The following is a 19,352-nucleotide window of genomic DNA, read 5'->3' on the forward strand; positions in this document are numbered from 1 at the left end:
GAAACTACGAAGATTGCTTATATAAGGTATAAAATACGTCATCTATGTGCACTCGGCGGAATAGCTCAGTAGGCTAAAGCGTTTTTACTTCAGGACTCTGGCAGGACTCCAGGGGTCACTGGTTCGAAACCTGGTCCGGGCTATGTTCTTTTCCTTTTTTAAATTTTATTCTTGATTTTTTACTGGAGCTTTTACGATCCAATGTTTACATTTATCGATATAAAGCATTTAATGAATAAGTTAAAAAATGCCAAAATCTGTGAAAAGGCCCCTTTAACATTAGAGAAAAATAATTCGAGTAAAGCATCCATAGACTTCTTTTGTCCTTTTGTTTTTGTTGGTGTAAAAACGGTTGAGGCGTTGTTGACAGTTAAAATGAACACAAAGACGGTTTGCTTCCACCAAAAACCTACCTCGGAAATGTGTACGGCCACGCATTCTGTGTGTAACTGATGTAACTGTTCGATAGATAGTTTACTGTAACCCGTACTTTCAGTGTACTGGATAGCCTCCCCTGCGTTCATGTTTGCCATTGAAATTAATATAATGAGTATTGTTGTCGTAATGTTCTAGATTTTGTACTCTAAAAAGATGAATATTATCCTCGTTGTTTGCTATTGTCTGATTTTATAAAACTGTTATTGTTATGTTTTAGATTCCATGCTTCATATCAGATGTTTTGTGTCTTGAATAAAAGTATCAAGAGTATTTGTTAGTACTATACTGACTACAGTAAAGGTGGAATGATAGATCGTTTTAGGTGTCCCGCTTTTTGGTCAAATGTCCCGACAATTTTTTATGGAATGTCCCGCTTTGGACCTAAAAAATTATGGCATGTATGGTACATTTACTTTTGTTTAGTTTAAGACCCGATGTCATTCCGTAAAGGGTTAGCGACTCTATTAGGTTATGGAAAGAATCGCTATTGTTATTTAAAAAATAAGTTGCATCATCAGCAAATAGGGATTGTTCGATTTCTTCGTCAGGTTCTAGTGATATGCCTTTTATGTGTTCATTTGATTGGATGTGATGTGATAGATACTCTATGCAAATAATAAAAAGCGATGATGAGAGTGGACATCCTTGTCGAACCCCGCGTTCGATGTTAAAACTGTTTGAAAAGAAGCCATTGTTGATGATTATACTGTTAACATCGGTATAGAATAGTTTGACCCATTGAATGAGACTTTCACCAAAGTTCATATTTTCTAAGCAAGAGAACATAAATGAATGATCAAGCGAATCGAATGCCTTTTCAAAGTCTGCAAAGAATATTAGACCAGGATTATTTAAATTGTTGAAATAGTTTATGCATTCTTGGATAAGACGAACGTTTTCACCAATGTAACGTCCTTTTATGAAACCAGATTGAGATTTTGAAATGATTGATGGTAATATTTTTTTTATTCTGTTTGCTATACTTTTAGTTGCAATTTTGTAATCATTGTTTAGTAAACTAATCGGGCGCCAGTTTGATAAGGATTCTAAGTTTTTTCCAGGTTTTGGAATAAGTGAAATAATACCTTGTTTTTGTAGCGTAGTTAAGTTTTCGTTGTTAAATGAATAGTTAAGTGAATTAATTAGATGTGTTTTTATATCATTCCAGAATATTTTATAAAATTCGATTGTGATGCAATCAGATCCTGGGCTTTTGTTATTTTGCATTTCTTTTAGGGCTAATCCACATTTATATTCATTAAGCAATCCGTCGCACAGTTCTTTTTCTTCCTGGTTTAAAGCATAATGTGTATTTTTAAAAAGAGTGTTATTTTCAACATTTTTTCGTTTATAGAGGGTTTCGAAAAACAAACGTTGTTCTTCTAGTATTTGAGTTCTGTTTGTTATATCTTTGCCATTGACTACTAATTTGTGTACAGTTTTTTGTTCACTTCTACGTTTTTCAATGTTTGCGAAATATTTTGTATTCTTTTCATTGTGTTCAACATGCTGTGCCCGCGCTCTTAGTATTATTCCATTGAGATGTGTATGATAGATTCCATCTAATATTTTTTTTAAATGTTATTTCATTTTCAATGTCGGTGGTGTCATTTGTGTTTGTTTGATGCAATTGTTTTTCAAGTGTTTCAATGGTTTTGATGGTTTCAGTTTCAAGTTTGTGTGTTTCTTTTTGTTTAAATGATGTGTATCTAATTGTTGTGTTACGTATATTTCCTTTAATTACTTCCCATAAGGTGTTTGGGTTTGCATCTTTATTATTTTGAACTGTATTTAATATTTCCTGTTTTATTTGTGTTTGATATTGTGTATCTAATAAGATGCTGTTGTTAATTTTAAAGTATCCTGGGCCTCTTTCAGGTTGTATATTGTGCAGTTTAAGTTCAACAAGAGAGTGGTCAGTCATAAATCCTGGTTTTATTTTACATGTGTCAATAATGTTGCAAAGAGATTCAGATATTAAAAAATAGTCTAATCTACAAAATATTGTTGGTTTTGTGTTTGAATGCCAGGTGAATTTGCTCTCGTTTGGGTATACTGTACGCCAGATATCTATCATATTGTAGTTTTCAATTATGTTGTTTAAAATGTTTCTATTTTTAGTATGAGTATAAAGGTTTCCATTCTTTTTATCTATTAATGGGTTCAGGACCGTATTGAAATCACCACCGATTATAATGTTTTTATCTTGGTTATTTATTATAAAGGATTGTAATGTTTCGTAAAATGTGGAATCGTCTATGTTAGGGCCGTAGACGTTGATTAATGTTATTTGTGTTTCGTGTATTTTGATATCTATACTTGCTTGTCTGCCAATTATTATTTCCTTAAAGTTATCGACTGTGACACCTATATTATTTTTTATCAGAAAGGCAATGCCTTGTTTATTAGTATGTTCTCCACTGAGATAGATTTCTCCGTCCCATTCATCTTTTAAGGTTTGTGCTAAAGTAGGTGTCAAATGACATTCTTGTAAAAGGCATATACTTTATTTTTTTTTTCGTCTAACCATTTGACGATTTTTATGCGTTTGTCTTTATTGTTTAATCCTTTAACATTTAAAGTACATAATTTAATTATTTAAGTAGGTGGAGGGTGGTGTGAATCGTAATTTGTATGTGCTTGTCCAGTAAATTTTTATTTTAAAATGTGTCCAGTTGGTTTCTCTTATAGGACATAAGATGTTCATACATACAAACAAAAATAGAAAACAAAAATTAAGAATACAAAAAGATAAATATTCCATAGACTTGAAGAAGTAAAAAGAGATAATCACACAAGTAAGAGGAAAACACAATAAAAGACGTGTCCCTAGTAGAGACATAGAAAAAAATAAAATAAAATAAAACATATGAACAACCATAAAAAGCAACATGTGAACAAATACACAAGCCAATGTGTTTATGCATAATACTCATGTATATAATTATGCAACACAAATTGTGCACACCAAAAAACACAAGCCAATGAGCTTATGAATGATACTCCTGTATGTAATCAATAAGTTGTTAATAAGTATGTCATTAAGTATGCAAAGAGCATAGCACAATTTCTGAGTAGAGTTTGAGAACACAAAGCCGGTGTTAGTTATATTTAACCTCTCAGTATTACAATCCAGAGATTGAGGGAAAAAAATCAAACACACAAACAATAATTTTCCATATCTGTAAAAGTTCTTAGTTGCCTCGTTAAAAAGGAACTAACTAACTACACTATGTGTCTATGGCATTGTATCTCAGATAGTATATTGTTATGTATTATTAGAATAACACTTAATATCAAGGTACCATAAAGTTATGATTTAAAGAGACAATTTTCAGAACACTAGTCATTTTGTATAGTTAAGCTTAATAATACTAAATTCAGATCCCATGCCTTTAAAATATGATAACAAATAGCACATTGATTTTTCTGGAAATACATATACACATACAGCAATGCATACAATACATTATATCTTTGTTCAAACAATCAAACAGGCATACAGCACAAAGTGCAAACAAAATGAAAACACCAGCAAGCTAATGAGCTTATGCATACTACTTGTGTATAATAAATAGGTGTGTCACTTAGCATACAAGGAGCATAACACAGTATCTGGGTAGAGTTTGAAAAAGTCAGTGCAAATTTATATTTTACCTCTCAATATTACTACCTACAGATTGAGGGAAAAAAGACACATACAAACAAAAAATGTCCATACCTGTACAAGTTCTTAGTTACATAACTGAAAAAGAAGAGCTAATTACACTATGTGATTATGACCTTGTATTTCAGATAGTACATGTTTTCATGTATTTTAAGTATACAAATTGTATCAAGGTACCTTTCAGTTTAGAAGAAAAAAACAAACAAAAAAAACCAACTGTTTACAAGGCATCTCTTTAGTTCATAGGCAGTAAAAAACTGCAGCTTTTTTATTGTGTGCAGCCTTTTCTTGAAAGTAAAAGTTTAAGATCACCTGTACGAAATGTTCCGCCCGGAATCGGCACGGAATCGCAAACTAAATTCCGGGCGTAAAAAATATTTCAAGGCGTATTTTTCTATATATGATTTTAAGAAGAGGGGCGGATTCCGGGCGGATTCCGGGCGTAATCCGGGCGTAATCCGGGCGGAAAACAGGGGCGAAATATGTAAATGAGGTGGGACGGAATTTTAAATTACGGGCGGAAAGCAGTTTATGGGCGGAATTCAGATTACAGGCGGAATGTTAAAATTACGGGCGTAACTTAGATTACGGGCGTAATTAAGATACCGGGCGGAAATCGGATTACATGCATATTGTAAATATACCCATATACCCATATAAGGACAGGCCATATGAAAAAATAAAAGGCGATCGCAAAAGCTCACCATGAGCACTTTGTGCTCAGTTTAGCTAAAAACAAGTCAAAATTATGACAAGATACATTTAACATAGTATCTTTATATTTATTTTAAGATAATACATTTTAAAAACATGGATCACCATTTTATACTTCTGCAAATGCGGAACAAATGCTGAAAATCCCCGCATGTTTTCCGCAGTCACAAAAAATGTGGAACTTATGCGGAAAATGTATGCATTTTCGTTCCGCATTTTGATGATACTTTTAAGATACAATGTAGCTTTTAAAGACAAACAACAAAAATATTCAATATATATACATAAAAAATAATTTGATAGACATGCACTTTTTAAAAAACAAACTGTTCTTATACACGGCCAAAATAAAAAAGTTCACTCTTTCACATTGACTGTGTTTTTTAAACTGCTTTCTTGAGTAGGAATTCCTCTCTATCACAGTATTGTTCAGGTCCAGGATTCTCCCCCATCCTATGTCATAATCTGAAATGCAATTTGATATTAAGTACAACTACAGTTCACCTATTGCAAATACTGTTAACAACTTATGTAGAATTAATTGCTTTTTCAAACTTTTTATCTAATCCAGGGCCCCATCTAGGATTTGAAAAAGACAGGGTCCAAATTTGGCAACTAAGTACACTTTTGAATGTGCTTGGATATTTATCCCTGTGGAATATTTTCAAATAACATGTGCAATATATGCGCATATTATTTAATATTACATGCATTTTCATTTTAACAAGGGCTGTTTGTAAAACATGCATGCCCCCCATATGGGCTGTCCGTTGTACTGGCAGCCATTGTGTGAATACGACTTTTGTCACTGTGACCTTGACCTTTGACCTAGTGACCTGAAAATCAATAGGGGTCATCTGCAAGTCACGATCAATGTACCTATGAAGTGTCATGATCCTAGGCAAAAGCGTTCTTGAGTTACCATCTGAACATCATTTTACTATTTCGGGTCACCGTGACCTTGACCTTTGACCTTGTGACCTCAAAATCAATAGGGGTCATCTGCGAGTCATGATCAATCTACCTATGAAGTTTCATGATCCTAGGCATATGCGTTCTTGAGTTATCATCCGAAAATCATTTTACTATTTTGGGTCACCGTGACCTTTGACCTAGTGACCTGAAAATCAATAGGGGTCATCTGCGAGTCATGATCAATCTACCTATAAAGTTTCATGATCCTAGGCATATGCGTTCTTGTATTATCATCCGAAAATCATTTTACTATTTCGGGTCACTGTGACCTTGACCTTTGACCTAGTGACCTCAAAATCAATAGGGGTCATCTGCGAGTCATGATCAATCTACCCATAAAGTTTCATGATCCTCGGCTTATGCGTTCTTGAGTTATCATCCAGAAACCATTTTACTATTTCGGGTCACTGTGACCTTGACCTTTGACCTAGTGACCTCTAAATCAATAGGGGTCATCTGCAAGTCATGATCAATGTACCTATAAAGTTTCATGATCCTAGGCCCAAGCGTTCTTGAGTTATCGTCTGACAACCACCTGGTGGACGGATGGACCGACCGACCGACAGACAGACCGACATGAGCAAAGCAATATACCCCCTCTTCTTCGAAGGGGGGCATACAAATATTTTTTTTAATTGATAAAACTAGTTTCACTGTTAAAATAAAATTAGTTTATTGAAAATTCATTGAATATTCTGTAAAATAATGTGATCAGAACCAATTAAAAACATGGCTGGGGGTCAAAGGGGGCAGGTTTGGATCTTAGTGCGGCAAGGTACTGAGACACCCTGTTATTGACAGGCCTAGCCCTGAGGATCACTAATCGTATAATTCGAATTAATCTTTATTTTGAACTTAACTATTTCAAACTAATAATACAATAACTTGTATAGTAAAATTGTGATTTACCTATCAACAAATCCAGCTTTCCTTTGTCAAGGACCGCTTTGTGCTCATCATCCGGGCGCGCACACAGAGCAAAATTTATATAAAAAAGTTCATTTTTTCACATGTTTTTTTCAACACTGTGCTTTCTTGCAAACAAATTCTTCAATTTGTGATGTGGCTTTTGAGGTCCGAGAAGGGAAAATTTGTTATGCGACCAGCAACCTTTCTCCCTAATCCTATGACATAATCTGAAAATGAAATGTTAATTTAAGTACTTACTATATATTTTAAAGAAATTTGTGTATTTCATTTTAGTTTCAAACTTTGTTGTTTTTCCTTCAGATGCCCTTCTACTTTTCATCATCCTTTTACATTTCCCACTGGGACAGTACACAAATACAATTACAGTTATATCAGTTAATGATCTAAATAATAGAGGAATGAAGGAGTAAAAAATACAAACCTTTTATGCTGTTCTGCAGTATTCCAAAAACACAGGAATTTGGTGAGACCAAATCACAGTTAAACCTGAGCCAATTTGAACCTCTTTTGCAACAAACTTATTGTTCATTTCCACATTATGTGTATTAAATACAAATTGTTTTTGACACAGTACTCCCTGCAAGACATTTTTTCACTACAGTTTAGTCCTCATTTTGCTTAAGTATTATACTGACAATTTAGTTCAGAGTCAGTAATATGCTTAACCGCTCTAATGTTTTCAAACTGCAACTTCTACCACTCACTTCCTGTACCACTGACCAATCCACTGAAGCCTGATAAGCCCAGATGGTTTATAAACATGTACAGATGTGACTCAGCCTTTGGTGAGTATAGAATGGGCAGCACAATACAGGTCACATAACCCCAAACCGGAACTCCTGTTTTTAGGGTTACATGCAGTCAGTTTGATACTTAGCACACATTGTTGAGTGCATGCTGCCTAGGATTTGTAAAATACATTGCAAATGGTTGGTTTTGGTATCAACTTGAAGGTATATTTGTAAGCAATAAGAAAATAAGCCATTTTTGTGCTCTACTTTTTGTGTTGATGGTTCCCGGCTTCGAAAGTAGGTCATACTATTTGAGCCCAAAATGGTTGTCTGCACAGCTGTCAAAACCGGTTTGCGTATTCTAAGGTAAATATTTTGAGTTTGCGCGTATAGAATTTAATGACATGCATTTTTTTCAAAAGTATATGCATTAATCTTTCCAATGATGTATGATGATATAGTGGGTATGCGCTTGATCATGGTAAAAATTGATATCGAACTTCAACTATTTTATATGTAATATAGAAGGAAATTAATTGCGCATGCGTAACCTTTAAGCACATCCGACCAAGTTATTCGTCTGCCAGAATTTTGACATTTGACCATCAAAAACTCTCTGTATTGCAAAACATAACTGCCAGATGTCATTTTGACCCAAATAAGGGCTGTTTGCAATTGGGCTGTTGCACTTGGGGTCATAAGGGGGGTAAATGCTGGAAAATCACACCGAAACCTGTTCCGGAGACATATTCTAAGACTACTTAAACACCCGGTATTGTTTTTCAGTGCCATTTTGACATTAATTTGCATCAATCTCAATAATGAACCTAATGCATGTCTTTATTTCATCTGTATTTATTATTATTGTTTACTTTTTGAGCCTTTTTCTGTTAAAAATGCCCGCCAATTTTGGACCTACACTTCTATCCGCCTTCGCCTTCAACCCATTCAGGCAGATCTACTCAGAATAACACTACTTTGCCTTATTTTACCTGTTTGGATATCTCGCTGAGTTCAAGTAAAATCAAGTATTCAGCTGAAAACACAAAAATGATAATAATATTATGCTTTCTTTCCTGGAAGAATGTTGTTGCGATAGACCCTGCATGAAAAACACCAGGGAATCTGTATTTAAGTGACCTTAATATTATGCGTAAACCTAAGTGTGCATTTGTAGGCGGTGTCGAAATGGGTCTATAGCTCTGCCTGAACTGTCGTCCAATTGGTTTACAAGTCCGGCTGAAGTGACAGGCCATCGAAAACTGTACAGTGTGACTGATTCGGAGACGGCCCTCAACACTCGCCCAGTCGTGTCGAGAGGATCGGTGTCTTTGCAGGTTAGTACGCCGTTATTTTCAATTAAATCTATTGTAAAATGATTTCTTTGATATCCTGGCACACTTTTGTCACCAAAATTAGGAAATTTGTGTGTTTTACATTGACTGCAGCTCTGAAACCAAACTTTGTGGCGATAACTTTGCCGGTGTGCCCGACAATGTGATGCCGGCGTGGTGAATTAACCATTTGCAGCAAATAAAGCGAGAAAGACTATTGAAAGCTTACTCTAATTGTATCTAACTTACATTAGTTGGCACCGTAATGGGCAAATGCGCACAAAAAACCTTTTTTGTTTTCTCAGATTACACGGAATTGAGCACCCGGGCCAGACTGACACTTTCCGGAGCCTGCCCTAGACGGAACTCGAGCCGAGGAATCATAGGTCCAGGTGTGACAAAAGACTTAAAGCTCATGTCTGACGATGACTTTTTTTAGTCAGGAAGCCAAGTGTGTTGTTTTTCCATGCAAGCGAGCCCTTTTGTTGGGTCAAATGACATCAGCATTGCTGCTTCTACATGGATTTTACCTAAAATGTGCAAAAAAAATATAAAAAGTTTGTTCGAATCCAGTTCAAAACCTGCTTTGATGCACAAATATTGCCATTGATGATTTTTTTCACTTATTAAGCCATATGTAAGATAAGCTTTGCCTATTAGAATCGAAAGACATGCCTTGTATGGAGTCTAAGTGCTGCATGTATGATGTAACCGAGTTTGGCTTTTCTACCTTAATTCTTGACGCGAAACGCTGTTACGCATGGCGCTTTCAACGGCAACTTTTATGAATTAATCTGTGTGTCATTGTACCGGAACTTTGTGATCTTTCTCAAAACAGATTATACCTGTGGGAAAAGTGCCTTTAATTTAAATTTGAAGGGGTTGGGTTCTCTTAAAGGTCACATAACCCCAAACCGGAACTCCTGTTTTTAGGGTTACATGCAGTCAGTTTGATACTTAGCACACATTGTTGAGTGCATGCTGCCTAGGATTTGTAAAATACATTGCAAATGGTTGGTTTTGGTATCAACTTGAAGGTATATTTGTAAGCAATAAGAAAATAAGCCATTTTTGTGCTCTACTTTTTGTGTTGATGGTTCCCGGCTTCGAAAGTAGGTCATACTATTTGAGCCCAAAATGGTTGTCTGCACAGCTGTCAAAACCGGTTTGCGTATTCTAAGGTAAATATTTTGAGTTTGCGCGTATAGAATTTAATGACATGCATTTTTTTCAAAAGTATATGCATTAATCTTTCCAATGATGTATGATGATATAGTGGGTATGCGCTTGATCATGGTAAAAATTGATATCGAACTTCAACTATTTTATATGTAATATAGAAGGAAATTAATTGCGCATGCGTAACCTTTAAGCACATCCGACCAAGTTATTCGTCTGCCAGAATTTTGACATTTGACCATCAAAAACTCTCTGTATTGCAAAACATAACTGCCAGATGTCATTTTGACCCAAATAAGGGCTGTTTGCAATTGGGCTGTTGCACTTGGGGTCATAAGGGGGGTAAATGCTGGAAAATCACACCGAAACCTGTTCCGGAGACATATTCTAAGACTACTTAAACACCCGGTATTGTTTTTCAGTGCCATTTTGACATTAATTTGCATCAATCTCAATAATGAACCTAATGCATGTCTTTATTTCATCTGTATTTATTATTATTGTTTACTTTTTGAGCCTTTTTCTGTTAAAAATGCCCGCCAATTTTGGACCTACACTTCTATCCGCCTTCGCCTTCAACCCATTCAGGCAGATCTACTCAGAATAACACTACTTTGCCTTATTTTACCTGTTTGGATATCTCGCTGAGTTCAAGTAAAATCAAGTATTCAGCTGAAAACACAAAAATGATAATAATATTATGCTTTCTTTCCTGGAAGAATGTTGTTGCGATAGACCCTGCATGAAAAACACCAGGGAATCTGTATTTAAGTGACCTTAATATTATGCGTAAACCTAAGTGTGCATTTGTAGGCGGTGTCGAAATGGGTCTATAGCTCTGCCTGAACTGTCGTCCAATTGGTTTACAAGTCCGGCTGAAGTGACAGGCCATCGAAAACTGTACAGTGTGACTGATTCGGAGACGGCCCTCAACACTCGCCCAGTCGTGTCGAGAGGATCGGTGTCTTTGCAGGTTAGTACGCCGTTATTTTCAATTAAATCTATTGTAAAATGATTTCTTTGATATCCTGGCACACTTTTGTCACCAAAATTAGGAAATTTGTGTGTTTTACATTGACTGCAGCTCTGAAACCAAACTTTGTGGCGATAACTTTGCCGGTGTGCCCGACAATGTGATGCCGGCGTGGTGAATTAACCATTTGCAGCAAATAAAGCGAGAAAGACTATTGAAAGCTTACTCTAATTGTATCTAACTTACATTAGTTGGCACCGTAATGGGCAAATGCGCACAAAAAACCTTTTTTGTTTTCTCAGATTACACGGAATTGAGCACCCGGGCCAGACTGACACTTTCCGGAGCCTGCCCTAGACGGAACTCGAGCCGAGGAATCATAGGTCCAGGTGTGACAAAAGACTTAAAGCTCATGTCTGACGATGACTTTTTTTAGTCAGGAAGCCAAGTGTGTTGTTTTTCCATGCAAGCGAGCCCTTTTGTTGGGTCAAATGACATCAGCATTGCTGCTTCTACATGGATTTTACCTAAAATGTGCAAAAAAAATATAAAAAGTTTGTTCGAATCCAGTTCAAAACCTGCTTTGATGCACAAATATTGCCATTGATGATTTTTTTCACTTATTAAGCCATATGTAAGATAAGCTTTGCCTATTAGAATCGAAAGACATGCCTTGTATGGAGTCTAAGTGCTGCATGTATGATGTAACCGAGTTTGGCTTTTCTACCTTAATTCTTGACGCGAAACGCTGTTACGCATGGCGCTTTCAACGGCAACTTTTATGAATTAATCTGTGTGTCATTGTACCGGAACTTTGTGATCTTTCTCAAAACAGATTATACCTGTGGGAAAAGTGCCTTTAATTTAAATTTGAAGGGGTTGGGTTCTCTTAAAGGTCACATAACCCCAAACCGGAACTCCTGTTTTTAGGGTTACATGCAGTCAGTTTGATACTTAGCACACATTGTTGAGTGCATGCTGCCTAGGATTTGTAAAATACATTGCAAATGGTTGGTTTTGGTATCAACTTGAAGGTATATTTGTAAGCAATAAGAAAATAAGCCATTTTTGTGCTCTACTTTTTGTGTTGATGGTTCCCGGCTTCGAAAGTAGGTCATACTATTTGAGCCCAAAATGGTTGTCTGCACAGCTGTCAAAACCGGTTTGCGTATTCTAAGGTAAATATTTTGAGTTTGCGCGTATAGAATTTAATGACATGCATTTTTTTCAAAAGTATATGCATTAATCTTTCCAATGATGTATGATGATATAGTGGGTATGCGCTTGATCATGGTAAAAATTGATATCGAACTTCAACTATTTTATATGTAATATAGAAGGAAATTAATTGCGCATGCGTAACCTTTAAGCACATCCGACCAAGTTATTCGTCTGCCAGAATTTTGACATTTGACCATCAAAAACTCTCTGTATTGCAAAACATAACTGCCAGATGTCATTTTGACCCAAATAAGGGCTGTTTGCAATTGGGCTGTTGCACTTGGGGTCATAAGGGGGGTAAATGCTGGAAAATCACACCGAAACCTGTTCCGGAGACATATTCTAAGACTACTTAAACACCCGGTATTGTTTTTCAGTGCCATTTTGACATTAATTTGCATCAATCTCAATAATGAACCTAATGCATGTCTTTATTTCATCTGTATTTATTATTATTGTTTACTTTTTGAGCCTTTTTCTGTTAAAAATGCCCGCCAATTTTGGACCTACACTTCTATCCGCCTTCGCCTTCAACCCATTCAGGCAGATCTACTCAGAATAACACTACTTTGCCTTATTTTACCTGTTTGGATATCTCGCTGAGTTCAAGTAAAATCAAGTATTCAGCTGAAAACACAAAAATGATAATAATATTATGCTTTCTTTCCTGGAAGAATGTTGTTGCGATAGACCCTGCATGAAAAACACCAGGGAATCTGTATTTAAGTGACCTTAATATTATGCGTAAACCTAAGTGTGCATTTGTAGGCGGTGTCGAAATGGGTCTATAGCTCTGCCTGAACTGTCGTCCAATTGGTTTACAAGTCCGGCTGAAGTGACAGGCCATCGAAAACTGTACAGTGTGACTGATTCGGAGACGGCCCTCAACACTCGCCCAGTCGTGTCGAGAGGATCGGTGTCTTTGCAGGTTAGTACGCCGTTATTTTCAATTAAATCTATTGTAAAATGATTTCTTTGATATCCTGGCACACTTTTGTCACCAAAATTAGGAAATTTGTGTGTTTTACATTGACTGCAGCTCTGAAACCAAACTTTGTGGCGATAACTTTGCCGGTGTGCCCGACAATGTGATGCCGGCGTGGTGAATTAACCATTTGCAGCAAATAAAGCGAGAAAGACTATTGAAAGCTTACTCTAATTGTATCTAACTTACATTAGTTGGCACCGTAATGGGCAAATGCGCACAAAAAACCTTTTTTGTTTTCTCAGATTACACGGAATTGAGCACCCGGGCCAGACTGACACTTTCCGGAGCCTGCCCTAGACGGAACTCGAGCCGAGGAATCATAGGTCCAGGTGTGACAAAAGACTTAAAGCTCATGTCTGACGATGACTTTTTTTAGTCAGGAAGCCAAGTGTGTTGTTTTTTCCATGCAAGCGAGCCCTTTTGTTGGGTCAAATGACATCAGCATTGCTGCTTCTACATGGATTTTACCTAAAATGTGCAAAAAAAATATAAAAAGTTTGTTCGAATCCAGTTCAAAACCTGCTTTGATGCACAAATATTGCCATTGATGATTTTTTTCACTTATTAAGCCATATGTAAGATAAGCTTTGCCTATTAGAATCGAAAGACATGCCTTGTATGGAGTCTAAGTGCTGCATGTATGATGTAACCGAGTTTGGCTTTTCTACCTTAATTCTTGACGCGAAACGCTGTTACGCATGGCGCTTTCAACGGCAACTTTTATGAATTAATCTGTGTGTCATTGTACCGGAACTTTGTGATCTTTCTCAAAACAGATTATACCTGTGGGAAAAGTGCCTTTAATTTAAATTTGAAGGGGTTGGGTTCTCTTAAAGGTCACATAACCCCAAACCGGAACTCCTGTTTTTAGGGTTACATGCAGTCAGTTTGATACTTAGCACACATTGTTGAGTGCATGCTGCCTAGGATTTGTAAAATACATTGCAAATGGTTGGTTTTGGTATCAACTTGAAGGTATATTTGTAAGCAATAAGAAAATAAGCCATTTTTGTGCTCTACTTTTTGTGTTGATGGTTCCCGGCTTCGAAAGTAGGTCATACTATTTGAGCCCAAAATGGTTGTCTGCACAGCTGTCAAAACCGGTTTGCGTATTCTAAGGTAAATATTTTGAGTTTGCGCGTATAGAATTTAATGACATGCATTTTTTTCAAAAGTATATGCATTAATCTTTCCAATGATGTATGATGATATAGTGGGTATGCGCTTGATCATGGTAAAAATTGATATCGAACTTCAACTATTTTATATGTAATATAGAAGGAAATTAATTGCGCATGCGTAACCTTTAAGCACATCCGACCAAGTTATTCGTCTGCCAGAATTTTGACATTTGACCATCAAAAACTCTCTGTATTGCAAAACATAACTGCCAGATGTCATTTTGACCCAAATAAGGGCTGTTTGCAATTGGGCTGTTGCACTTGGGGTCATAAGGGGGGTAAATGCTGGAAAATCACACCCGAAACCTGTTCCGGAGACATATTCTAAGACTACTTAAACACCCGGTATTGTTTTTCAGTGCCATTTTGACATTAATTTGCATCAATCTCAATAATGAACCTAATGCATGTCTTTATTTCATCTGTATTTATTATTATTGTTTACTTTTTGAGCCTTTTTCTGTTAAAAATGCCCGCCAATTTTGGACCTACACTTCTATCCGCCTTCGCCTTCAACCCATTCAGGCAGATCTACTCAGAATAACACTACTTTGCCTTATTTTACCTGTTTGGATATCTCGCTGAGTTCAAGTAAAATCAAGTATTCAGCTGAAAACACAAAAATGATAATAATATTATGCTTTCTTTCCTGGAAGAATGTTGTTGCGATAGACCCTGCATGAAAAACACCAGGGAATCTGTATTTAAGTGACCTTAATATTATGCGTAAACCTAAGTGTGCATTTGTAGGCGGTGTCGAAATGGGTCTATAGCTCTGCCTGAACTGTCGTCCAATTGGTTTACAAGTCCGGCTGAAGTGACAGGCCATCGAAAACTGTACAGTGTGACTGATTCGGAGACGGCCCTCAACACTCGCCCAGTCGTGTCGAGAGGATCGGTGTCTTTGCAGGTTAGTACGCCGTTATTTTCAATTAAATCTATTGTAAAATGATTTCTTTGATATCCTGGCACACTTTTGTCACCAAATTAGGAAATTTGTGTGTTTTACATTGACTGCAGCTCTGAAACCAAACTTTGTGGCGATAACTTTGCCGGTGTGCCCGACAATGTGATGCCGGCGTGGTGAATTAACCATTTGCAGCAAATAAAGCGAGAAAGACTATTGAAAGCTTACTCTAATTGTATCTAACTTACATTAGTTGGCACCGTAATGGGCAAAGGCGCACAAAAAACCTTTTTTGTTTTCTCAGATTACACGGAATTGAGCACCCGGGCCAGACTGACACTTTCCGGAGCCTGCCCTAGACGGAACTCGAGCCGAGGAATCATAGGTCCAGGTGTGACAAAAGACTTAAAGCTCATGTCTGACGATGACTTTTTTTAGTCAGGAAGCCAAGTGTGTTGTTTTTCCATGCAAGCGAGCCCTTTTGTTGGGTCAAATGACATCAGCATTGCTGCTTCTACATGGATTTACCTAAAATGTGCAAAAAAAATATAAAAAGTTTGTTCGAATCCAGTTCAAAACCTGCTTTGATGCACAAATATTGCCATTGATGATTTTTTTCACTTATTAAGCCATATGTAAGATAAGCTTTGCCTATTAGAATCGAAAGACATGCCTTGTATGGAGTCTAAGTGCTGCATGTATGATGTAACCGAGTTTGGCTTTTCTACCTTAATTCTTGACGCGAAACGCTGTTACGCATGGCGCTTTCAACGGCAACTTTATGAATTAATCTGTGTGTCATTGTACCGGAACTTTGTGATCTTTCTCAAAACAGATTATACCTGTGGGAAAAGTGCCTTTAATTTAAATTTGAAGGGGTTGGGTTCTCTTAAAGGTCCACATAACCCCAAACCGGAACTCCTGTTTTTAGGGTTACATGCAGTCAGTTTGATACTTAGCACACATTGTTGAGTGCATGCTGCCTAGGATTTGTAAAATACATTGCAAATGGTTGGTTTTGGTATCAACTTGAAGGTATATTTGTAAGCAATAAGAAAATAAGCCATTTTTGTGCTCTACTTTTTGTGTTGATGGTTCCCGGCTTCGAAAGTAGGTCATACTATTTGAGCCCAAAATGGTTGTCTGCACAGCTGTCAAAACCGGTTTGCGTATTCTAAGGTAAATATTTGAGTTTGCGCGTATAGAATTTAATGACATGCATTTTTTTCAAAAGTATATGCATTAATCTTTCCAATGATGTATGATGATATAGTGGGTATGCGCTTGATCATGGTAAAAATTGATATCGAACTTCAACTATTTTATATGTAATATAGAAGGAAATTAATTGCGCATGCGTAACCTTTAAGCACATCCGACCAAGTTATTCGTCTGCCAGAATTTTGACATTTGACCATCAAAAACTCTCTGTATTGCAAAACATAACTGCCAGATGTCATTTTGACCCAAATAAGGGCTGTTTGCAATTGGGCTGTTGCACTTGGGGTCATAAGGGGGGTAAATGCTGGAAAATCACACCGAAACCTGTTCCGGAGACATATTCTAAGACTACTTAAACACCCGGTATTGTTTTTCAGTGCCATTTTGACATTAATTTGCATCAATCTCAATAATGAACCTAATGCATGTCTTTATTTCATCTGTATTTATTATTATTGTTTACTTTTTGAGCCTTTTTCTGTTAAAAATGCCCGCCAATTTTGGACCTACACTTCTATCCGCCTTCGCCTTCAACCCATTCAGGCAGATCTACTCAGAATAACACTACTTTGCCTTATTTTACCTGTTTGGATATCTCGCTGAGTTCAAGTAAAATCAAGTATTCAGCTGAAAACACAAAAATGATAATAATATTATGCTTTCTTTCCTGGAAGAATGTTGTTGCGATAGACCCTGCATGAAAAACACCAGGGAATCTGTATTTAAGTGACCTTAATATTATGCGTAAACCTAAGTGTGCATTTGTAGGCGGTGTCGAAATGGGTCTATAGCTCTGCCTGAACTGTCGTCCAATTGGTTTACAAGTCCGGCTGAAGTGACAGGCCATCGAAAACTGTACAGTGTGACTGATTCGGAGACGGCCCTCAACACTCGCCCAGTCGTGTCGAGAGGATCGGTGTCTTTGCAGGTTAGTACGCCGTTATTTTCAATTAAATCTATTGTAAAATGATTTCTTTGATATCCTGGCACACTTTTGTCACCAAAATTAGGAAATTTGTGTGTTTTACATTGACTGCAGCTCTGAAACCAAACTTTGTGGCGATAACTTTGCCGGTGTGCCCGACAATGTGATGCCGGCGTGGTGAATTAACCATTTGCAGCAAATAAAGCGAGAAAGACTATTGAAAGCTTACTCTAATTGTATCTAACTTACATTAGTTGGCACCGTAATGGGCAAATGCGCACAAAAAACCTTTTTTGTTTTCTCAGATTACACGGAATTGAGCACCCGGGCCAGACTGACACTTTCCGGAGCCTGCCCTAGACGGAACTCGAGCCGAGGAATCATAGGTCCAGGTGTGACAAAAGACTTAAAGCTCATGTCTGACGATGACTTTTTTTAGTCAGGAAGCCAAGTGTGTTGTTTTTCCATGCAAGCGAGCCCTTTTGTTGGGTCAAATGACATCAGCATTGCTGCTTCTACATGGATTTTACCTAAAATGTGCAAAAAAAAATATAAAAAGTTTGTTCGAATCCAGTTCAAAACCTGCTTTGATGCACAAATATTGCCATTGATGATTTTTTTCACTTATTAAGCCATATGTAAGATAAGCTTTGCCTATTAGAATCGAAAGACATGCCTTGTATGGAGTCTAAGTGCTGCATGTATGATGTAACCGAGTTTGGCTTTTCTACCTTAATTCTTGACGCGAAACGCTGTTACGCATGGCGCTTTCAACGGCAACTTTTATGAATTAATCTGTGTGTCATTGTACCGGAACTTTGTGATCTTTCTCAAAACAGATTATACCTGTGGGAAAAGTGCCTTTAATTTAAATTTGAAGGGGTTGGGTTCTCTTAAAGCACATCCGACCAAGTTATTCGTCTGCCAGAATTTTGACATTTGACCATCAAAAACTCTCTGTATGCAAAACATAACTGCCAGATGTCATTTGACCCAAATAAGGGCGTTTGCAATTGGGGCTGTTGCACTTGGGGTCATAAGGGGGGTAAATGCTGGAAAATCACACCGAAACCTGTTCCGGAGACATATTCTAGACTACTTAAACACCCGGTATTGTTTTTCAGTGCCATTTTGACATTAATTTGCATCAATCTCAATAATGAACCTAATGCATGTCTTTATTTCATCTGTATTTATTATTATTGTTTACTTTTTGAGCCTTTTTCTGTTAAAAATGCCCGCCAATTTTGGACCTACACTTCTATCCGCCTTCGCCTTCAACCCATTCAGGCAGATCTACTCAGAATAACACTACTTTGCCTTATTTTAACCTGTTTGGATATCTCGCTGAGTTCAAGTAAAATCAAGTATTCAGCTGAAAACACAAAAATGATAATAATATTATGCTTTCTTTCCTGGAAGAATGTTGTTGCGATAGACCCTGCATGAAAAACACCAGGGAATCTGTATTTAAGTGACCTTAATATTATGCGTAAACCTAAGTGTGCATGTAGTCGTGGTGTCGAAAGGGTCTATAGCTCTGCCTGAAATGTCGTCCAATTGGTTGACAAGTCCGGCTGAAGTGACAGGCCATAGAAAACTGTACAGTGTGACTGATGATTCGGAGACGGCCCTCAACACTCGCCCAGTCGTGTCGAGAGGATCGGGTCTTTGCAGGTTAGTACGCCGTTATTTTCAATTAAATCTATTGTAAAATGATTTCTTTGATATCCTGGCCACACTTGTGTCACCAAAATTAGGGAAATTGTGGTTTTACATTGACTGCAGCTCTGAAAACCAAACTTTGTGGCGATAACGTTGCGGGTGTGCCCGACAATGTGATGACGGGCGGTGTGAATTAACCATTTGCAGCAAATAAAGCGAGAAAGACTATTGAAAGTTACTCTAATTGTATCTAACTTACATTGTTGGCACCGAATGGCAAATGCGCACAAAAAACCTTTTGTT

At 37.1% G+C, this 19,352-nt stretch overlaps 2 long non-coding RNA genes across 3 annotated transcripts; one reads left to right on the forward strand and one right to left on the reverse strand.

Moving 5' to 3' along the window:
• Window positions 1-4,873: 4,873 nt before the first annotated feature.
• On the reverse strand, window positions 4,874-7,530 carry LOC127845827 (uncharacterized). Its single transcript, XR_008033407.1, has 3 exons — window positions 7,146-7,530; window positions 6,704-6,930; window positions 4,874-5,284 (listed from the first exon to the last, which is right to left on the reverse strand). It is a non-coding gene; the product is annotated as an uncharacterized LOC127845827 (long non-coding RNA).
• Window positions 7,531-8,019: 489 nt separating this feature from the next.
• Window positions 8,020-18,244, forward strand: LOC127845829 (uncharacterized). Of its 2 annotated transcripts, XR_008033410.1 has the most exons (11): window positions 8,020-8,227; window positions 8,633-8,792; window positions 9,095-9,181; window positions 10,782-10,941; window positions 11,244-11,330; window positions 12,931-13,090; window positions 13,393-13,479; window positions 15,082-15,241; window positions 15,543-15,629; window positions 17,228-17,387; window positions 17,690-18,244. It is a non-coding gene; the product is annotated as an uncharacterized LOC127845829 (long non-coding RNA). The 2 variants fall into 2 exon arrangements; XR_008033409.1 differs by lacking the exon at window positions 8,020-8,227 and having other exon boundaries at window positions 8,440-8,792; window positions 17,690-18,243.
• The last annotated feature ends 1,108 nt before the right edge of the window (window positions 18,245-19,352 follow it).

Source organism: Dreissena polymorpha, chromosome 9 (assembly GCF_020536995.1).
Source record: "Dreissena polymorpha isolate Duluth1 chromosome 9, UMN_Dpol_1.0, whole genome shotgun sequence".
Lineage (NCBI taxonomy): Eukaryota > Metazoa > Mollusca > Bivalvia > Myida > Dreissenidae > Dreissena > Dreissena polymorpha.